Source organism: Ceratotherium simum, chromosome 1 (assembly GCF_057802395.1).
Source record: "Ceratotherium simum simum isolate JZ-2026a chromosome 1, ASM5780239v1, whole genome shotgun sequence".
Taxonomy (NCBI): domain Eukaryota; kingdom Metazoa; phylum Chordata; class Mammalia; order Perissodactyla; family Rhinocerotidae; genus Ceratotherium; species Ceratotherium simum.
Window position 1 is genome coordinate 30,402,972 of NC_141900.1, and position 15,076 is coordinate 30,418,047.

At 40.3% G+C, this 15,076-nt stretch overlaps 1 protein-coding gene across 1 annotated transcript in view; it reads right to left on the reverse strand.

The window, feature by feature from the left end:
* Positions 1-14,654, reverse strand: part of SEMA3D (semaphorin 3D) — a 196,367-nt gene extending 181,713 nt beyond the window's left edge. Inside the window, exon 1 of the mRNA XM_004431298.3 lies at positions 14,332-14,654. The gene's annotated coding sequence lies outside the window, so the exon portion shown is untranslated. The remainder of the gene's footprint in view (positions 1-14,331) is intronic.
* Positions 14,655-15,076: the final 422 nt, after the last annotated feature.

Here is a 15,076-nt window from a genome sequence, read left to right on the forward strand (position 1 = left end):
CTCAGAGGAACATAAAACAGTTCTAAGTCAGGCTGAGTGCACAGTTCCCATTAAAATAATAATTCTTTGTATATATAATGGGCAAAATCATGAAATACGGTCATGCGTGGCTTAACGACGGGGATACGTTTTGAGAAATGCATTGTTAGGCGATTTCGTCACAGAGTGTACTCATAGAAACCTAGATGGTATAGCCTGCTACACACCTAGGCTATACGATACTAGTCTTATGCAACCACTATCCTATATGCCCTCTGGTGTTGACCCAAATGTCTTTATATGGCACATGACTATATTAGTGTTTGTTGATTTATTAAATAACAATGGTGTCAGGCACTGGGAGAGATTCTTTACTTACATTTTCTCATTTAATATTCACATGTGTTTTGTATGCAAAGCTGTCATTTACTCCACTTCAGTATATGAGTATACCAAACCTGATAGAGCTAAATAACTGAATTTTCCCAAATAATAAATTGTGACTCAAAAGTGTACTCCCTCTCCACCATAATATAGTGTAAACATTTGTGTGCACAAAATCACCACCACAATGGAAAAAAGTACATGATGAGATGATAAATTGCTTGTTAAATGAGGGATCAATTGCCTTAGACTAGGGCCTACTGGAAAGAGCACTGGCAGAGTGATCAAGACCAGGAGAGAGGTCAGGGTTAATAATTTATGTGTCTTTCCCATGTAAACAATAACTGGAAAGAGAAAAGTGAATGGATCAGTGAGGAAAGTCATTAGAGAGAAAAGAACAGAACTGTGGGCAAAGTGCAATTAGTGGGAGGAGAAAGGGGAACCAGTAACGGAGCTAGAGAAGGAGCAGTCGGATACAACCCAGGAATTAGAGAGGCCCCAAATAAGAACCTGCATGATAGCCCTAAGATTTTCCCACTTCCCTACCTGTCTTCAATCCTGGGCTATGGACCTGGAATAAGAATTGTTACCTTGACCCAGATCACCCTTTTTTTAGTGACCCTGTAAATACCCGGAAAACCCACTACTAACCTGGCTGGTGCCCATGAATGACACCTAAAAGTAATCATTCGATAAAGACACCCCTCCCTGCCCCAGCAAAATAGTTAGAAAGTAATATAAACTATCTCCTTTACTTAAAATCCCATCAAGAGAGAAGCCAGTAAATTTATGAGTATTTACTCATTAAAGTAATAAAAAAAGACAGGAATAAAAGTGAATTTATAAAAACAAAACTAACTAAATTGACTCTTGATTCTAGTCTTAAAATGTTTCCTTCTCTTGATTTGCTCTAACAACATTATCCTTAAGAACTAATGGAATAAAAAAATGCCATATGCTACCTGGAATAATAAATGTCACATTATACATACATATAAAAACCTCTTTTCCCTCCGCATATGAAAAGGTAAATGAAACATTTTACATCTATTTACATCTATCTATTTGCAACCATAGGAAATATTTCTTATTCGTAGGATGAACATTGTAGAATGATAGGCTTTATGATTATTTAGAAAATATTTAGAAATTTTTCAAGTAAATCTTATTTATCCTCTCTCTATTTCACTTCCTGTGAAATAGAAATAGGGTTTTATAAATTGTTAAGATATATATAAGGTATACAATAAGATATAAATTATTTATAAATTATTACCAATATAAGGTATATTGATGAACATTCATAAGCAAAAGTGACAATTATAGGAACAGACTAATCTGAAACAGTACCAAAAAGGCATTTGAAAAGTATTTTCCCATAAATAACTGGAACATTATTCAGTTTCACTTCCACTTGCTCAGTAGCCGACATGACCTTTAAGTTCAATTTCTGGAAATTATCACGGAACTTAAATCTTACTGCATCTATTAGTTATATTCCAGAGAAATGCCAAGCAGATGAGGCAGCATGGGACAAAGATGCTCTTCACGTATTAGATTAAGTCTAGATGCAGGAGTCACTCATTTATCTCTGAGCTCTTCCTAAACTTCCTCCTTGAGAGATGAGGGCTTAGCTTCCCTTAGCCAACTTGATTCCGTTAAGTGCTGCATTGCAGGCTCCTGCAAGGTCCCCTGAAACTCAAAACTTAGGGATTAAGGAACCAGGGCTCTTCACTAGCTAAACAGCTCAAGTAAGGCAAGTTCAGCACTGGCATGTGGTCTAGAAAAGGTATAGTCCCTGGGCAGGAGACTCTACTACAGGGGACTGTTGCTGGGCATATTTCCAGATCCTCAAGTTGTGGACAATGAATCAGCTCCCTTCGTTTCCCTTCGCTTCCTTAAAAAGGGAACTAAAATAGAATGTTCTGAAACTGCAGAAAAGTGAGAGCATTTAATGAGAGGTTCCAAGAGCAATACCTGGTTAGGGGAGGTACAGGGAAAAGGTAGCGCTCAAAGAGTGGAAGTAAGCTCTGGGCAAGAGGACCTAATGACAGCAGGCTCATGTTGGAGGGCTAAAAAATATCGATGCATTGGGGAAAAAGAAAAAAAAGAGGGGAGAGGCTGTTGAACAAACCTGTGTCGTCCATTTGAAGATGAGGCACTTCAGCAAGGAAATATGTAATGTTACAAATCCAGGAGTAGACAGCTACAAAAGCATGGTGGGATGTTAAGAAATAAGTCTGAAAATTTAGATAGGGCACCTAAGGATTGTATTACTTGCTATTTAGCTTCTATAACTAGCTGCTGTTTCTATAGCAACTAGTAGTGAAGAGTTCCTCGCCTGGGATTCTTCCCCACATCCCTATATCATGAAACATTTTACATCTATTTGCAGTGTGCCCCCAGATTATGTTTCTTTAAACACACTTCTGTGCGAAAGAAGGAGGCGATAACAGTCAATCCTAAAATGTCATTCTCTTATCCAAGAAGATACCTGAGGGAGGTCACCAAAGGATTGCTCTTTGAATGAGGTGAATGTAACTCAGCAGATACAGAACAAGAAGGCAGTAAAACAGTGTGTAGATGGCGTGAGAATCTGACCTATGTGCAATATGCATAATCTATGTAAGGATAAAGAAAACACTCACACAGATATTGTAATGTGCCACAGAGCATTTGATTTTCCTATATTAACCCATTTATTCCTCACAATAACCGTATGAGGTTAGTACTTTCACGAACCTCCAGTTTCAAGATAGGAAATACATGTAGAAAGGTCAAGTAACTTGTTTGAATCACTCAGCTAAGAGGTGATAGCTAGGATGCGAACTCAGGCTGTCTGCTCTCATAAGGCAGAGTCTTAACCATTGCACCATATTCCCTCCCAGACTTTAAAGTCCCAGTTTAAAGTTACACTAAGCAAAGACTCTGAAACTTTCAGTTACCAGAGTGACCTCCTTTATGAGTACTGAACATTGAAGACTAAGCCACAGGTGTTGTAGTGGTGTGGTGAAATAACTGGGACCGAGAGTAGTCAGGGTTGGAGATAATGCTCTGGGCATAATCTCCACACAGTTAAAAGCAGAAGTTAGGGAAGAAGATGATATCATTAAAGAAAAGAGTGTAGAGAGGAAAGACCAAGACTATGAATAGGACCTTTGTTTATTGGATTTAATATCATAAAGAGATTTGATCTGACCCATGATGACAATGAATTCTTTTTTTTTGTGAGGAAGATCAGCCCTGAGCTAACATCCAATGCCAATCCTCCTCTTTTTTGCTGAGTAAGATTGGCCCTGGGCTAACCTCCGTGCCCATCTTCCTCTACTTTATATGGGACGCCACCATAGCACGGCTTGACAAGTGGTGCCTCGGTGCATGCCCGGGATCTGAACCGGTGAACCCCGGGCCGCCAGGAGCACGCGCACTTAACTGCTGCGCCACCGGGTTGGCCCTGACAATGAATTCTTTTATAATTGTCTACTTCAGCGTAATGGTCATCTGTGTTTCATCAGTGACTCTTATAGCGCCCAGCACATAGCAGGAACTCAATAAATATTTCTTGAATTAAAGAAAACATGGAAAGGGAATTAGAGATATGAAAGCATCAACAGTAATATGAATATATGTGAAATAACCTTTGTGATGAAAGAACATATGTGTGAAATAAACTTTATGATGAATTACACATCTAAAGTATTCACAAGAGGAAAAAACAGAGGTAATGGATTCTAAATGGATTAATTTCAATTCAAGTATTAGAGGTTGTGTACTTATTATGTACAAGACTTGGTGATGTGCTATGGGAATACGGAGAAAGATGTGGAAGTAACAACCATTTGGTGTTTATCTTTGAGAAACTTAATCTTGTGATACTAGAAGACAGAGGGTAAGAGTTATTGGGGACTGAAAAAGATCTTAAAGACTCGTGGGTAGAATCGAGTGAAAAGCACTTTTCCAGACAAGATTTAGTGGATATGTGACAGTTGCAAGGAGAGTGGACATCCAGGAGAGGTGGCAGCAGTAAAAGACAAAACTACTCCAAGTGAAAGGAAAAATCAGTACAGCCAAAGCCCCATAAGGAAGGAGCACAGAAACTGTAGGCCTGTATCGTTGATGCTGTTTTGTCTTGTTTATTGATCATCCTCATACATTATCTACTTAAAGCACAAACGCTTTTCAACACTGCTTGCACACAATAAAGGAAAAAAGGGAAACTCTAAATCTTCATTTCTGATTATCAGAAATAACCAAGGGTTACAAATATATAAAAAGGATGATTGTTGGCTGTCATGCAGATGACGGTAGTGTGACTGATAAATATTAGGGGGAAGTAGATCTGAACACAATGTTATATTTAATAAATCTCAAGTGAAAGTGCAATCTCAAATCTCAAGTAAAATGACTACTCACTGTACTCTAATAACTTTTGAAATATGAATCAAAAGTACCATTTCCCTGCATATGAAAAGGCCTATGTGATAGTGACACAACAGAAGACGGGTTCTAGACAATCAACATGCAGAGACAGAGGGTGGCATGGCGTGAGGAGTCTGTAGTATCCCAGCCCAAGCTCTCTGAAGGGTTTACTGAGTGCACATGTGTAAGCGTAGCATTCCCTCACCATGCAAGTTACTCCTGCCAAAAACTTGCCCTTTTTAAAACCTGAACAATGAACATTCTCTGCCAAACCTCATCACAGTGTAGTCTAAGACAACAATCCCCACGGCTCTGTGAAATGTGAATCCAGCCAAAGAAAGGGAAATGTTATTCTCTCATCTGGATATCCAATATAAATGCTTTTGAACGGCTACTTTACAGGTGATAAAAGTCTTAACTTCAAAAGTTGATACAATTTCTTGATTTATATTAACTTCCCATTTTAAAATTATAAATAACTCATCTTACACTATTTCATCATGCAAGTACTTTTGCAGACAGAATAGTCTGGCTACTTGAATCTTCTACCAACCTGCTCCGGGGGCAGCTTATAACACACTAATTCGATTATGAGAAGGTAATATTTGAAGCTATAAGACAGAAGCTAGTGTGGACGTGGACAAAAGAGTAAATTGTGAATCAGAATATATGTCAAGGATAAAATTAATAAGTATACAATTGCACTACCATTACAAAAATTTTTCCTCTACTACAGGGTCAAACCTCAAAATTGATAAGATTTGAGATGACTATTTTTATTTACAAAGACATTTTTAAAAATAGTACTCTAGTTATAATTATGTCTTCATAGGCCATCCATTACTTGAAAATATATTGATAAGAAGTAAAAAAGGAGAGAGCATGTTAGTCTATGCAAAAATATGAATTGCATGTATCCCTATTATGCAAACTAGGTATGCATTTTATAAGGTTTTGGTCAGAATATCATATTTCTTCATTCCTCTTTTTGATTGAGTTAAATTATCACACACAGGATCTCTCTTTTAAAAAAATGTATTCAATTCTCTTGTGTAACAAAAATGAAAACCCTGAATCTGAGATTCCAAAGAGAGCCCAGAGCTTATTAGTCATATTGACCTGAGTCTTTTCCAGACACTTCCATTATTTCAGGAAATGCAGTGGGGTATCACCAAAAAAGAGGCCCTTTAGTCACACATTCTGGAATAGAGTTCCATGACTTTTCCTGAACAAGTTCTTGAAATGTGCTTTTATGCTATGACTCATACAAACTAAAAAGAGAAAAAAAAAAAAGCATGGCTAAACTTTTCAACAGTTGCCACAGTGTAACACAAATTCAGTAGAAACACAAATTCAGTAGAAATTGTAGTTAACTGTAAAGCCCAGAGTCAGGTAATTGTTAAACAATTATAAATATGAGGTAACTATAAAAAATAAGACATCAGCATGTATAAAAGCTTAGATAAGAAAAGTAAAATAACAGGACTTTTGGCCCAACTGTAAGGAGAGCTTACTAAAAGAGAATAAAACTCAAATTTTTAAAAAAATATGAAACAATTTGGAACACAGGGAAGGAAAGGAATAATGTGATTTATATACATATATAGAGAGAAAACATCTATATAAAGTGAGGGAAAGCACTGAAAACACACACACACACACACACACACACACACACACATACTCACACAGGTAGAAAGAGAAATAGCAGCTTCTATTTCCTGCCCATTGTACATTGGCTAGAACATACATAAGTCTCAGCTTTTATGAGTGTTCTGGGACATAGAAGCCTCCTCGGTATATTTCTAATTTTAAAAATAGTAATGATATGTGTATTAGACATATAATATTTGATAGGGAATAATATTTAACAGACAATGTAGTAGACATCCTTAAAATTCAAAGAAGGGAAAAAATAATAAATAGTCATTGAGCCATTTTGGCAAGAATTTTGGAAGCATAATCATCATCTAGAACTGAAGACATCTGGCACTGATGACAGATCTTGTCAATATCAATAAAACAGCAGAGACAGAAGTAGATGGATCCAGCCTTCTCTTTTAATATTTAAGATTGATTTACAGGTCATAACTAATACACAGTTTTCTTTGCATGAGAACCCATAATCATGGTGATCTGGAAATTTTTAGTAATACAAATAATACATTTTATTTCAAAAAATAAGTAATTATAAGAACAACTAATTCAAAATATGTGTTTATTACGATAAGATCTATTATATTTAGCGTCGATAGGAAAAAAATGGCAAAATAGCAGTACCTTGAACTAGGGAATCAAGCAAGCATTTAACTGAAGGACATTAACCTTGCTGATCAGAGAACGGTTCGCCTTTTATATAGTTTCTCATCATGGTTAGTCTATACACTTTCAAACAGAATTTTTAATAATAGACTTTATTTTTTAGAACAGTTTAGATTTACAAAAACATTGAGAAGATAGTACAGAGAGTTCCCCTATAACCCATACCCAATTTCCCCTATTATTTTTACAACTTACATTAGTAGGGACGTTTGTTACAATTAATGAACCAATATTTATCCATTATTATTAACGAAAATCCATAGTTTATTCTGATTTCCTTAGTGTTTATCTAATTTTCTTTCTCTTTTCATGGATCCCATCCAGGATAACACATTACACGTAGTCCGTGTCTCTTTGGCTTCCTCTTGCCTGTGACAGTTTCTCAGACTTTCCTTGGTTTTGATGATCTTGACAGGTTTGAAGAGTACTGGTCATGTATAGCATAGACTGCTCCTCTATTGGAATTTGTCTGATGTCTTCTCATGGTTATAATGGGGTTATGGGTTTTGGGGAGAGAGACTGCAGAGGTAAATTTTCGTCCCAACATATCAAGAGCACATACTATCAACATGCTTTATGACTACTGATGTTGACCTTGATCACCTGGCTGAGATACTGTTTGCTAGGCTTATCAACTATAAAGTACTCTTTTTCCCCACTTTCCATACTGTACTTTTTGGAGGAAGTGACCATGCTCAGCTGACACTTCAGAAGCAGAGAGTTATGCTCCCCTTCCTTGATGGCAAAGCATCTACATAAATCATCTGAAATTTTACTGCATGGGAAATTTGTGTCTTCTCCATTTATTAATTTATTCAATTATTTATTTATATTAGCATCATTTCATGGATATTTATTTTATACTTTGGGTTATAATCAATACTACTTTATTTTTTTGCTCAAATTGTTCCAGCTTTGGCCATTGGGGGCTCTTTCAATTGGCTCCTGTGTCTCTTTGACATACCCCTATCATTGTGTGTATGTGGTGAGGTGTGTGTATATGTGTGTTTTGAGCACTTCTTTATTTTTTGGCATTACAAGATGCTTCAGGCTCACATTGTATATGTCCTACCCCAGTCCTATAATCAGCCATTTCTCCAAGGATCCTTTTATTGGAGAACAGTATTAGAAAAGATCTAGGCGTCACAGACAAAACTTACTTTGAAAATAAATTTCATGTTTAAGCTAAGAATTAACATATATCTTTGAGTATAGTAGATTTATGGATACATTTTTTGCTCACACTTCTCTATATTTATCTGTAATTTCTAGTTTTTCAGTAATGATCACAAACTATATTTGTAGTGAAAATTATTACTATAAAGATAAAAGATTTACAAAAAACACACACCCCATTTCAACAAGAAAACTCAAATTAGTATCAGTTTCTACTGACCCAGTATTTAGTATTACAAGTGAACTGAGAATTCTGAAAGTTCCAAATATCTGTCTTTGAAATGAAGTGTTATATTTCAAAATTGAAAGTGTTCCTCCAAATAAGAATACTATTCATTTTTTACCTTAGAAAACACTTCTTTCTCTCATAGCATAATCACTTCAGATATATTTTTTTTATTAATTTTATTTATTTTTTCCTTTTTTTTCTTTCTTTCTTTATTTTTTATTATTTTTCCCCCCAAAGCCCCAGTAGATAGCTGTGTGTCATAGCTGCACATCCTTCTAGTTGCTGTATGTGGGACATGGCCTCAGCATGGCCGGAGAAGCAGCGCGTCGGTGCGCGCCCGGATCCGAACCTGGGCCACCAACAGCAGAGCGCGCGCACTTAACCGCTAAGCCTCGGGGCCGGCCCCAGATATGATATTTATCTGAAAGCAACAACAATAACAAACACCAAAACCCAAGAACGCCTGAACCTCATATGTATGCACTGGTCTTTATGATAAGAATAAAAAACAAAAAGGGGGTGTAAAAGCCTAACACTGATTTTATACATCTCATCAAAGAAAACTAGATTATTTAGACATAATTTGAAATTATGACATCATTAGGCATGGATCCAGCGGTCAATATGTGAAAGAAAGGCTTCTATGGGACTATTTAAGCAATTTAAGAGGGTACTGTTTTTTTCTGGACATTGTTTTTAAGCAGTTCATACATAGTGATAATAAATGTATGGATTATGCTATTTCTCTGTCTCTTCACTAAGGCAACTCCAGATAACATCTCTACTGAGCAATTTTATTCGTCTAATTTCTGCTAATGCAATATGCTTGAAACTATACATGTTTAACACAGTTATTAGGTACGAGTTATATAGGCTCATTTCCGGACCAAATACGACACGGTAATCCTTAAACGCTGTTTAAAGATATGCAAAAGATTGACTAAAGAGGAAACTTAGTAAAATACATAATTAATATAGGAAAAATAAATTGGACATTTATCTGATAGTAGATTAATAATATCACCTTCATATACTTATACCATTTTATTTTCCATGAAAGCAATAGTACTATATTTCTTTTAAGATACTCAATGATTTAGACTTTCCTGTTTATTCAATTGACTTTGTTCTTAGTAGTAATAGTCCCATTTCATGATGCTTAATTCTATTTAATTAGAAAAACATAGCAAAATGTTTCCATTTTTCCTGTGACTTGCTAGTAGAACTTACTAATAGGACACATTATTAACCACTAGTTTTAAAAACATAAAATGTTCAAGTTACGTTAAATGCTCAGTAGAAGAAACAGGAACATAAAGTAAGTCATTCCTAATTTCCGAAGCAGAAGACAGCACATCTTAAAAGGGATGACAGATTCAGATTCAGATAGACACGGACTCTTCTAGGAACCCTTGGTCACTAAATCTCAGTTTATTGTATGCATTTTTATGGGACGGATATTTGTAGCTTATTGAGCCTTGCTAAAGAATGAGCAAACTGTCTAAATTTACCAGTGAAAGATTAGCAAGCTGGTTAAAGATATTGCTTCATGACATCAGAAATTATTAAATATTGTGATTAACATGGAGATAAATGATCAAATATTAACAAAGACAGATTACAAGTCATGAAAATCATTTAAAATCTAAGTATGAACAGTATATGTCATTATATATTCCAGCTTTTTGAAGCACTCAACTGTTTTTAATAAGTTATATTTATATGTCTAATAATTTAAGTATATCTCATTATTATTTCTTAAATTTCAAAATAATTTCAAAGGTGTTGCAGTTGCTTCTCAGTGTATTTCTTGTTTATAGTGAATTTTGCTTTAGCTATATCTTCTTTCTAATTATCATTTAGGTACTTAAAGTTAAGGTGAACTAATGTGGACATAGATGAGGTAGATTCTCATTTGTTAGTGGGGTCCTTCTAGAAAATACAAGAAATTTAAAAATAAAATAATAACTTTGCAGCATGCAACGTTTTACTAAGTATTCTTATATACCCTATTTCACATGCTCATTACACCACTCTTTATTGATATTGTAGTAGTTTTGTTATTACTGCTTATTTCACAAATGTGAATATTTCTTTTTCCTTTCAAGGAATATGTCATTGAGTGTTGAAATACTTGCCACTTTACTTGGGTAATTTATATAGCTCCAGGTATTTACAGAAAGAATAGTAACTTTTCAAACTAGAGCTATGGTTACTCTTGTTTACTAAATAAATCACTTATTAATTGATAAGAATGCTTCCCAAGGAACATATGTCATCAAAGCATTATATCTCCCAGACAGAACAGTAAAGTTCAGAGTCACATTTGTTTCTCCAAAAATAATGAAGCCATAACAAACAATCTGAAGACATATTAATATTCATTAAGCCAGCACCTATTGGAATGTTTTCCCCTTGAGACCGAGAAGTTGATATTCCAAATACTTAATCAAAATGGGGAGAATTTAACTTAATAACTCTGTACAAGCAGTAAACACCAGCTGGGCCACAGAGATACCTGCCAATTCCAGAAAACATCTTCAGGGACACTTTCAGGTCTGTGATAAATCTTTTGATAGTTAACAAATGCCCATGCAATGGAATGAGAACATAGTACGAAGAATAACAACCAGGCACTATGAAACTTCCTGCCTTAATATAATTCCAACCCCAAACAACATGTTTCCTAGTTTTGGAAAAGAAAAGATGTGAGAGTAATCCAGCTCAGTGACTCAAGTTCAAACCTATAGTTGATCTGTTAGCCTGTCATTGGAAAGAGTACATGTGCTTCCTCTGCCTTTGTAACTGTTTATATTCCTGACCTTCTCTGCCACCAAAAATAATTCCAACTCTCACCCTTACTAATCCTCCCTACACAGACACACAAAAAGAGATTAAAAATTCAGTTTATCTTTATGCATTTTTCCCATGCAAATTCATTAACTAAGATGTATCTATAAAGGCAATTCTGCAAGAAGGCAAAAGAAAAGCCACATAATTATTTTTCTACCTTTTACTCTTAGTTTTTGCTCACATTGATTATAGTTTCCTGATAATTCCAAAACATTTTGCATTGCCATATTTTCCATTGATCTCCCTTCTCAGAGAGTCAGCAGGAAGGTAACAGGAGTCAAATCACCACTCCTCCTAAGGGAATGAGCAACAGAGTCTTACAAAGGTAAACCAGAGGTGCCAAAATATGAAGTAAGTTTTTAGGTACACAGGTCATGAAAGCAATAAGTAGACTACAGAAAACTTCATTCATCTCAGGAAATTTTCTCAACACAGCCATGGGGTTACTATTTGACAAAATACATTTCTTTTTTCCTCATTTTTCCTTTACAAACATTATTAAAGCCACTAATGATTCCCATAAGGTACAGGTCCTGTACAAATACAGATTATTAATATCATGTATATATGATTCATGGCCTATAGACTTGATGGCCCACACCGATCCTCAACTGGATCCCATTTACATTTGTGTGTTCTTCCCCTACAAATTATAATATTACAGATACAGCATCAAACCGATCTTAGAAAGGTCCTCCCTTTAAGTGAGGTCATAGAAAGTAGCCTGACGTCCCTGAAAGGTGACTCACACCTAGGTAAAACAGTTCCATTCTCAGCTTTCCCCTTCCTAGCTTACATTTGGACACATCAGTTATCTTTACATCTCATTTTCATCTCTAAAATGAGAATAACTGCTTTGTCTACTCCCCTAACCATCAATATTATTTTTAAAAATCGTAATTCTTTGTTAAGATTGCAAAAGCCAAAATGGGACACCAGCCATTTCTAACTCTGTTATTTTTCATCTAAGAAAAAGGAAAAATGTCACTTTGTGTTGTATTGTTGGGAATGTTAATCGCGACAACGTACGAAGCACGTGGGATGCAAAGTGTTAGATAAACGTCCCTTCCCTTCTCTACCAATTTTCCATTTCATAAATGGGCAAATTCCATTTGAAATGTTGACAGTCCAGATCAGTACTGTCTTATTGTCTCTCAACTACCTCTTGACCCTATTCTTATCTCTCCCCACATCACCTTCCTGTATTTCCTGGCCTTTCTCTTCCAAGGACCAAGGTCTTTTCCCATCTCCCTGACCTGGACCATCACTTTGCAGTCTGTTAGCGATGGCTCCTCCCGCCAGCTTTAGTTGATCGGGCGAGCCTCAGCGACTCCAAGGCTGGACAGAGTAAAAGCAACTTCTGGCTGAGGCTGCTCACTTTCAATCCTGACTCTTCCTGCTCATCCTCCTCGCTGTCTGGCCTCGGAGCAGAGGGAGAAGCGAAGTCATCACTGGAGTGATGACATGTGGCTTTCTCCCTTCCCCACCCTTCACATTTTTCTTTCCACGTGCGGAACCCGGAAGGCTCTGACCGCACTTGCCCTGGCGGTTGCCATGGTTACACAATAGCAGCACCAGACCCAGGAGGGGTCTCATCCCGTCTCCCCCACCTCCCTCTCAACCCTTCCCTCCGCGTTAGGGACCCCCACACACACACACACAGGAGGGGAATCTTTTCCGGCTAAACTTGAGACTTTAAGTATCGTCCCCCCCCTCCCCCCACCCCCCCGCTCCCCCCACCCCCCCGCCGTCTTTTGCTTGTGCAAACAACCCTGACAATTTAAAGGATGAGAGGGGTTTTGGTGGAAAAAGAAGAGTTCTCGTAGGGACACCTGCCTTTTATTACGGCTTCACTCGGAGCTAAATGGCGACAAATCCGCCTATTTAACGCCGAACTCCGTAACGCGGAACTGCGGACGTCAGCGGCCCCAGCGGCCGGGCGCGCGCTGCGGTCCAGGCTCCTCGATTCCAGGCTGCGGGCGAGAGCGCGGCGTCTCCTCCTCCTGTCAAGTCGCCTCGGCGCGCTGGGAGAAGCAAAGCAACTCAGTCCACCAGGCCGAACCCAAGTCAGGAGGAAAGGAGAAGTGGCCAGGGCCGCCCATTAACGCGTCACCTCGGGGCGCGTCGGCAGGGGACCGAGAGGGAACAGCCGGGGGTTAAATTCCCAGCAGAGTCAAATCCGGGCTTTTCCAGAGCGAGCCAAGCCGAGGCTACCAAGGGAAGCCCCGCTGGGCCAGAGTGCATTCTGCAGTAACCGCACTTCCCAGCCAGCCAGCTTTGTGGCTCGTGTCTGACTCCAACTTGCCCCTCAGGGTCGCGAGGGATGCACGCCGCCTTCAGACGGCGCGTCGCGATTCCCATCCAAGGCAAAAGGCGTCTCCCATCCCTCCCCAAAAGCACCACAACAAAAACAGCCACCACGGTCTCCCCGTCCCCTCCCCCAGCCCAACGGGAAAGGGGCGAGCGAGTGCGCAGATGCCCTCGGTCAAGTCCTCCCCAGACGCTCTCCACCCGGGCGTCTCCAAATGAACCTGCAGCCGGCGGAAGCCAGGGGGCACGTCCAACCGCGCTCTCCGCCGCCTCGGCCGGGACGGCGCGACGGAGCGAGGGAGAGAGTGACGTCCCTGGGCGCGTCCCAGGAGGCAAACTTTGCGCCGCGCCGGCCGCCGGAGGCTCGGGCCGAGGCGGCGGCGAGGAGGTGGGAGTGCGCCCCCGCCGCCACGCTGTCCCGGCACCGCGCACGGGCCGTCCGCCCCTCAGCGCACCGACTCCGGCTCTGTTCCCCGCGCGCCCACTCCCTTCAACTCCGGAGCGCTTTTTCTGCCTCAGGACGGTTCCTCATCTCCCGGCCGCTCCGCATCCTCCCTCCGGACCCACAGCCACCCCTAAATTCAGTCACCGCTGCTTACCACCGCAGTCCCCAGCGCGCCCTGCTACTGGAGTAGCAGGTGACGCGAAACCTGCCTTACCTGCCGCGGACTCGTCTCTCCCCGTCTCCTTGCCTGATGTGCTTTCAGGGAGAGAGGAAGGGGATGCAGGCTGTGGGCGCGCGAGGCGGCGACCCGGGCACCGGCGCGAGCTCCTCTGAGCGGCAGCGCTGGCTGAGCCGCGGAGCCGCCGGCGGCCCTGGCGGAGAGCGGTGGCTGCGGCCGCGGAGGCCGGGCCGGGAGGCAGGGGGCGCTGCTGGCCCCGAGCGCCGGGCCGGGACAGGCGGAGAGCCAGGCACCAGCTGGAGCTTTGGGGAGGCGAGGGTGGCGCGGAAAGGCACGCTCCAAGAGGGAGGGCAGCTTTTAAGATTGTGGTGTGACCGCAGCAGCTGTCCGGGGAGAGACTCAGTCTTTCTAAAAAGGGGATGCTCAAAACGCCGGGGATTACCTCTCCCCTTCCGATCTCCTCCCCCAGCCCGCGGCCCCCCTCCCTGTGCGCGCGCCAGCCCTCCCCGGCGTGCACAAGGCCATCCCTGCCGCCGCGCGGGCTGTCAGCAGCGGGGGTTAAATGCAGCTCCGGTCGCGCGCCGAGGGGTGTTTTCCGGACAGGACACTGTCTATAAAGAAACCTCTGACGTTTGAGCCCGAGCCGGGGTCTTTAGGACCTGTTTATTCTATACCATAAAGTCTCTAAGGATCTCCTGCGGAAGAAACGAGACAAACACTATCCTAAAAATTCTAAGCCTCAAAAAGAGTGCCGGTATTCCAGTCTGTAAAACCCCGGTCC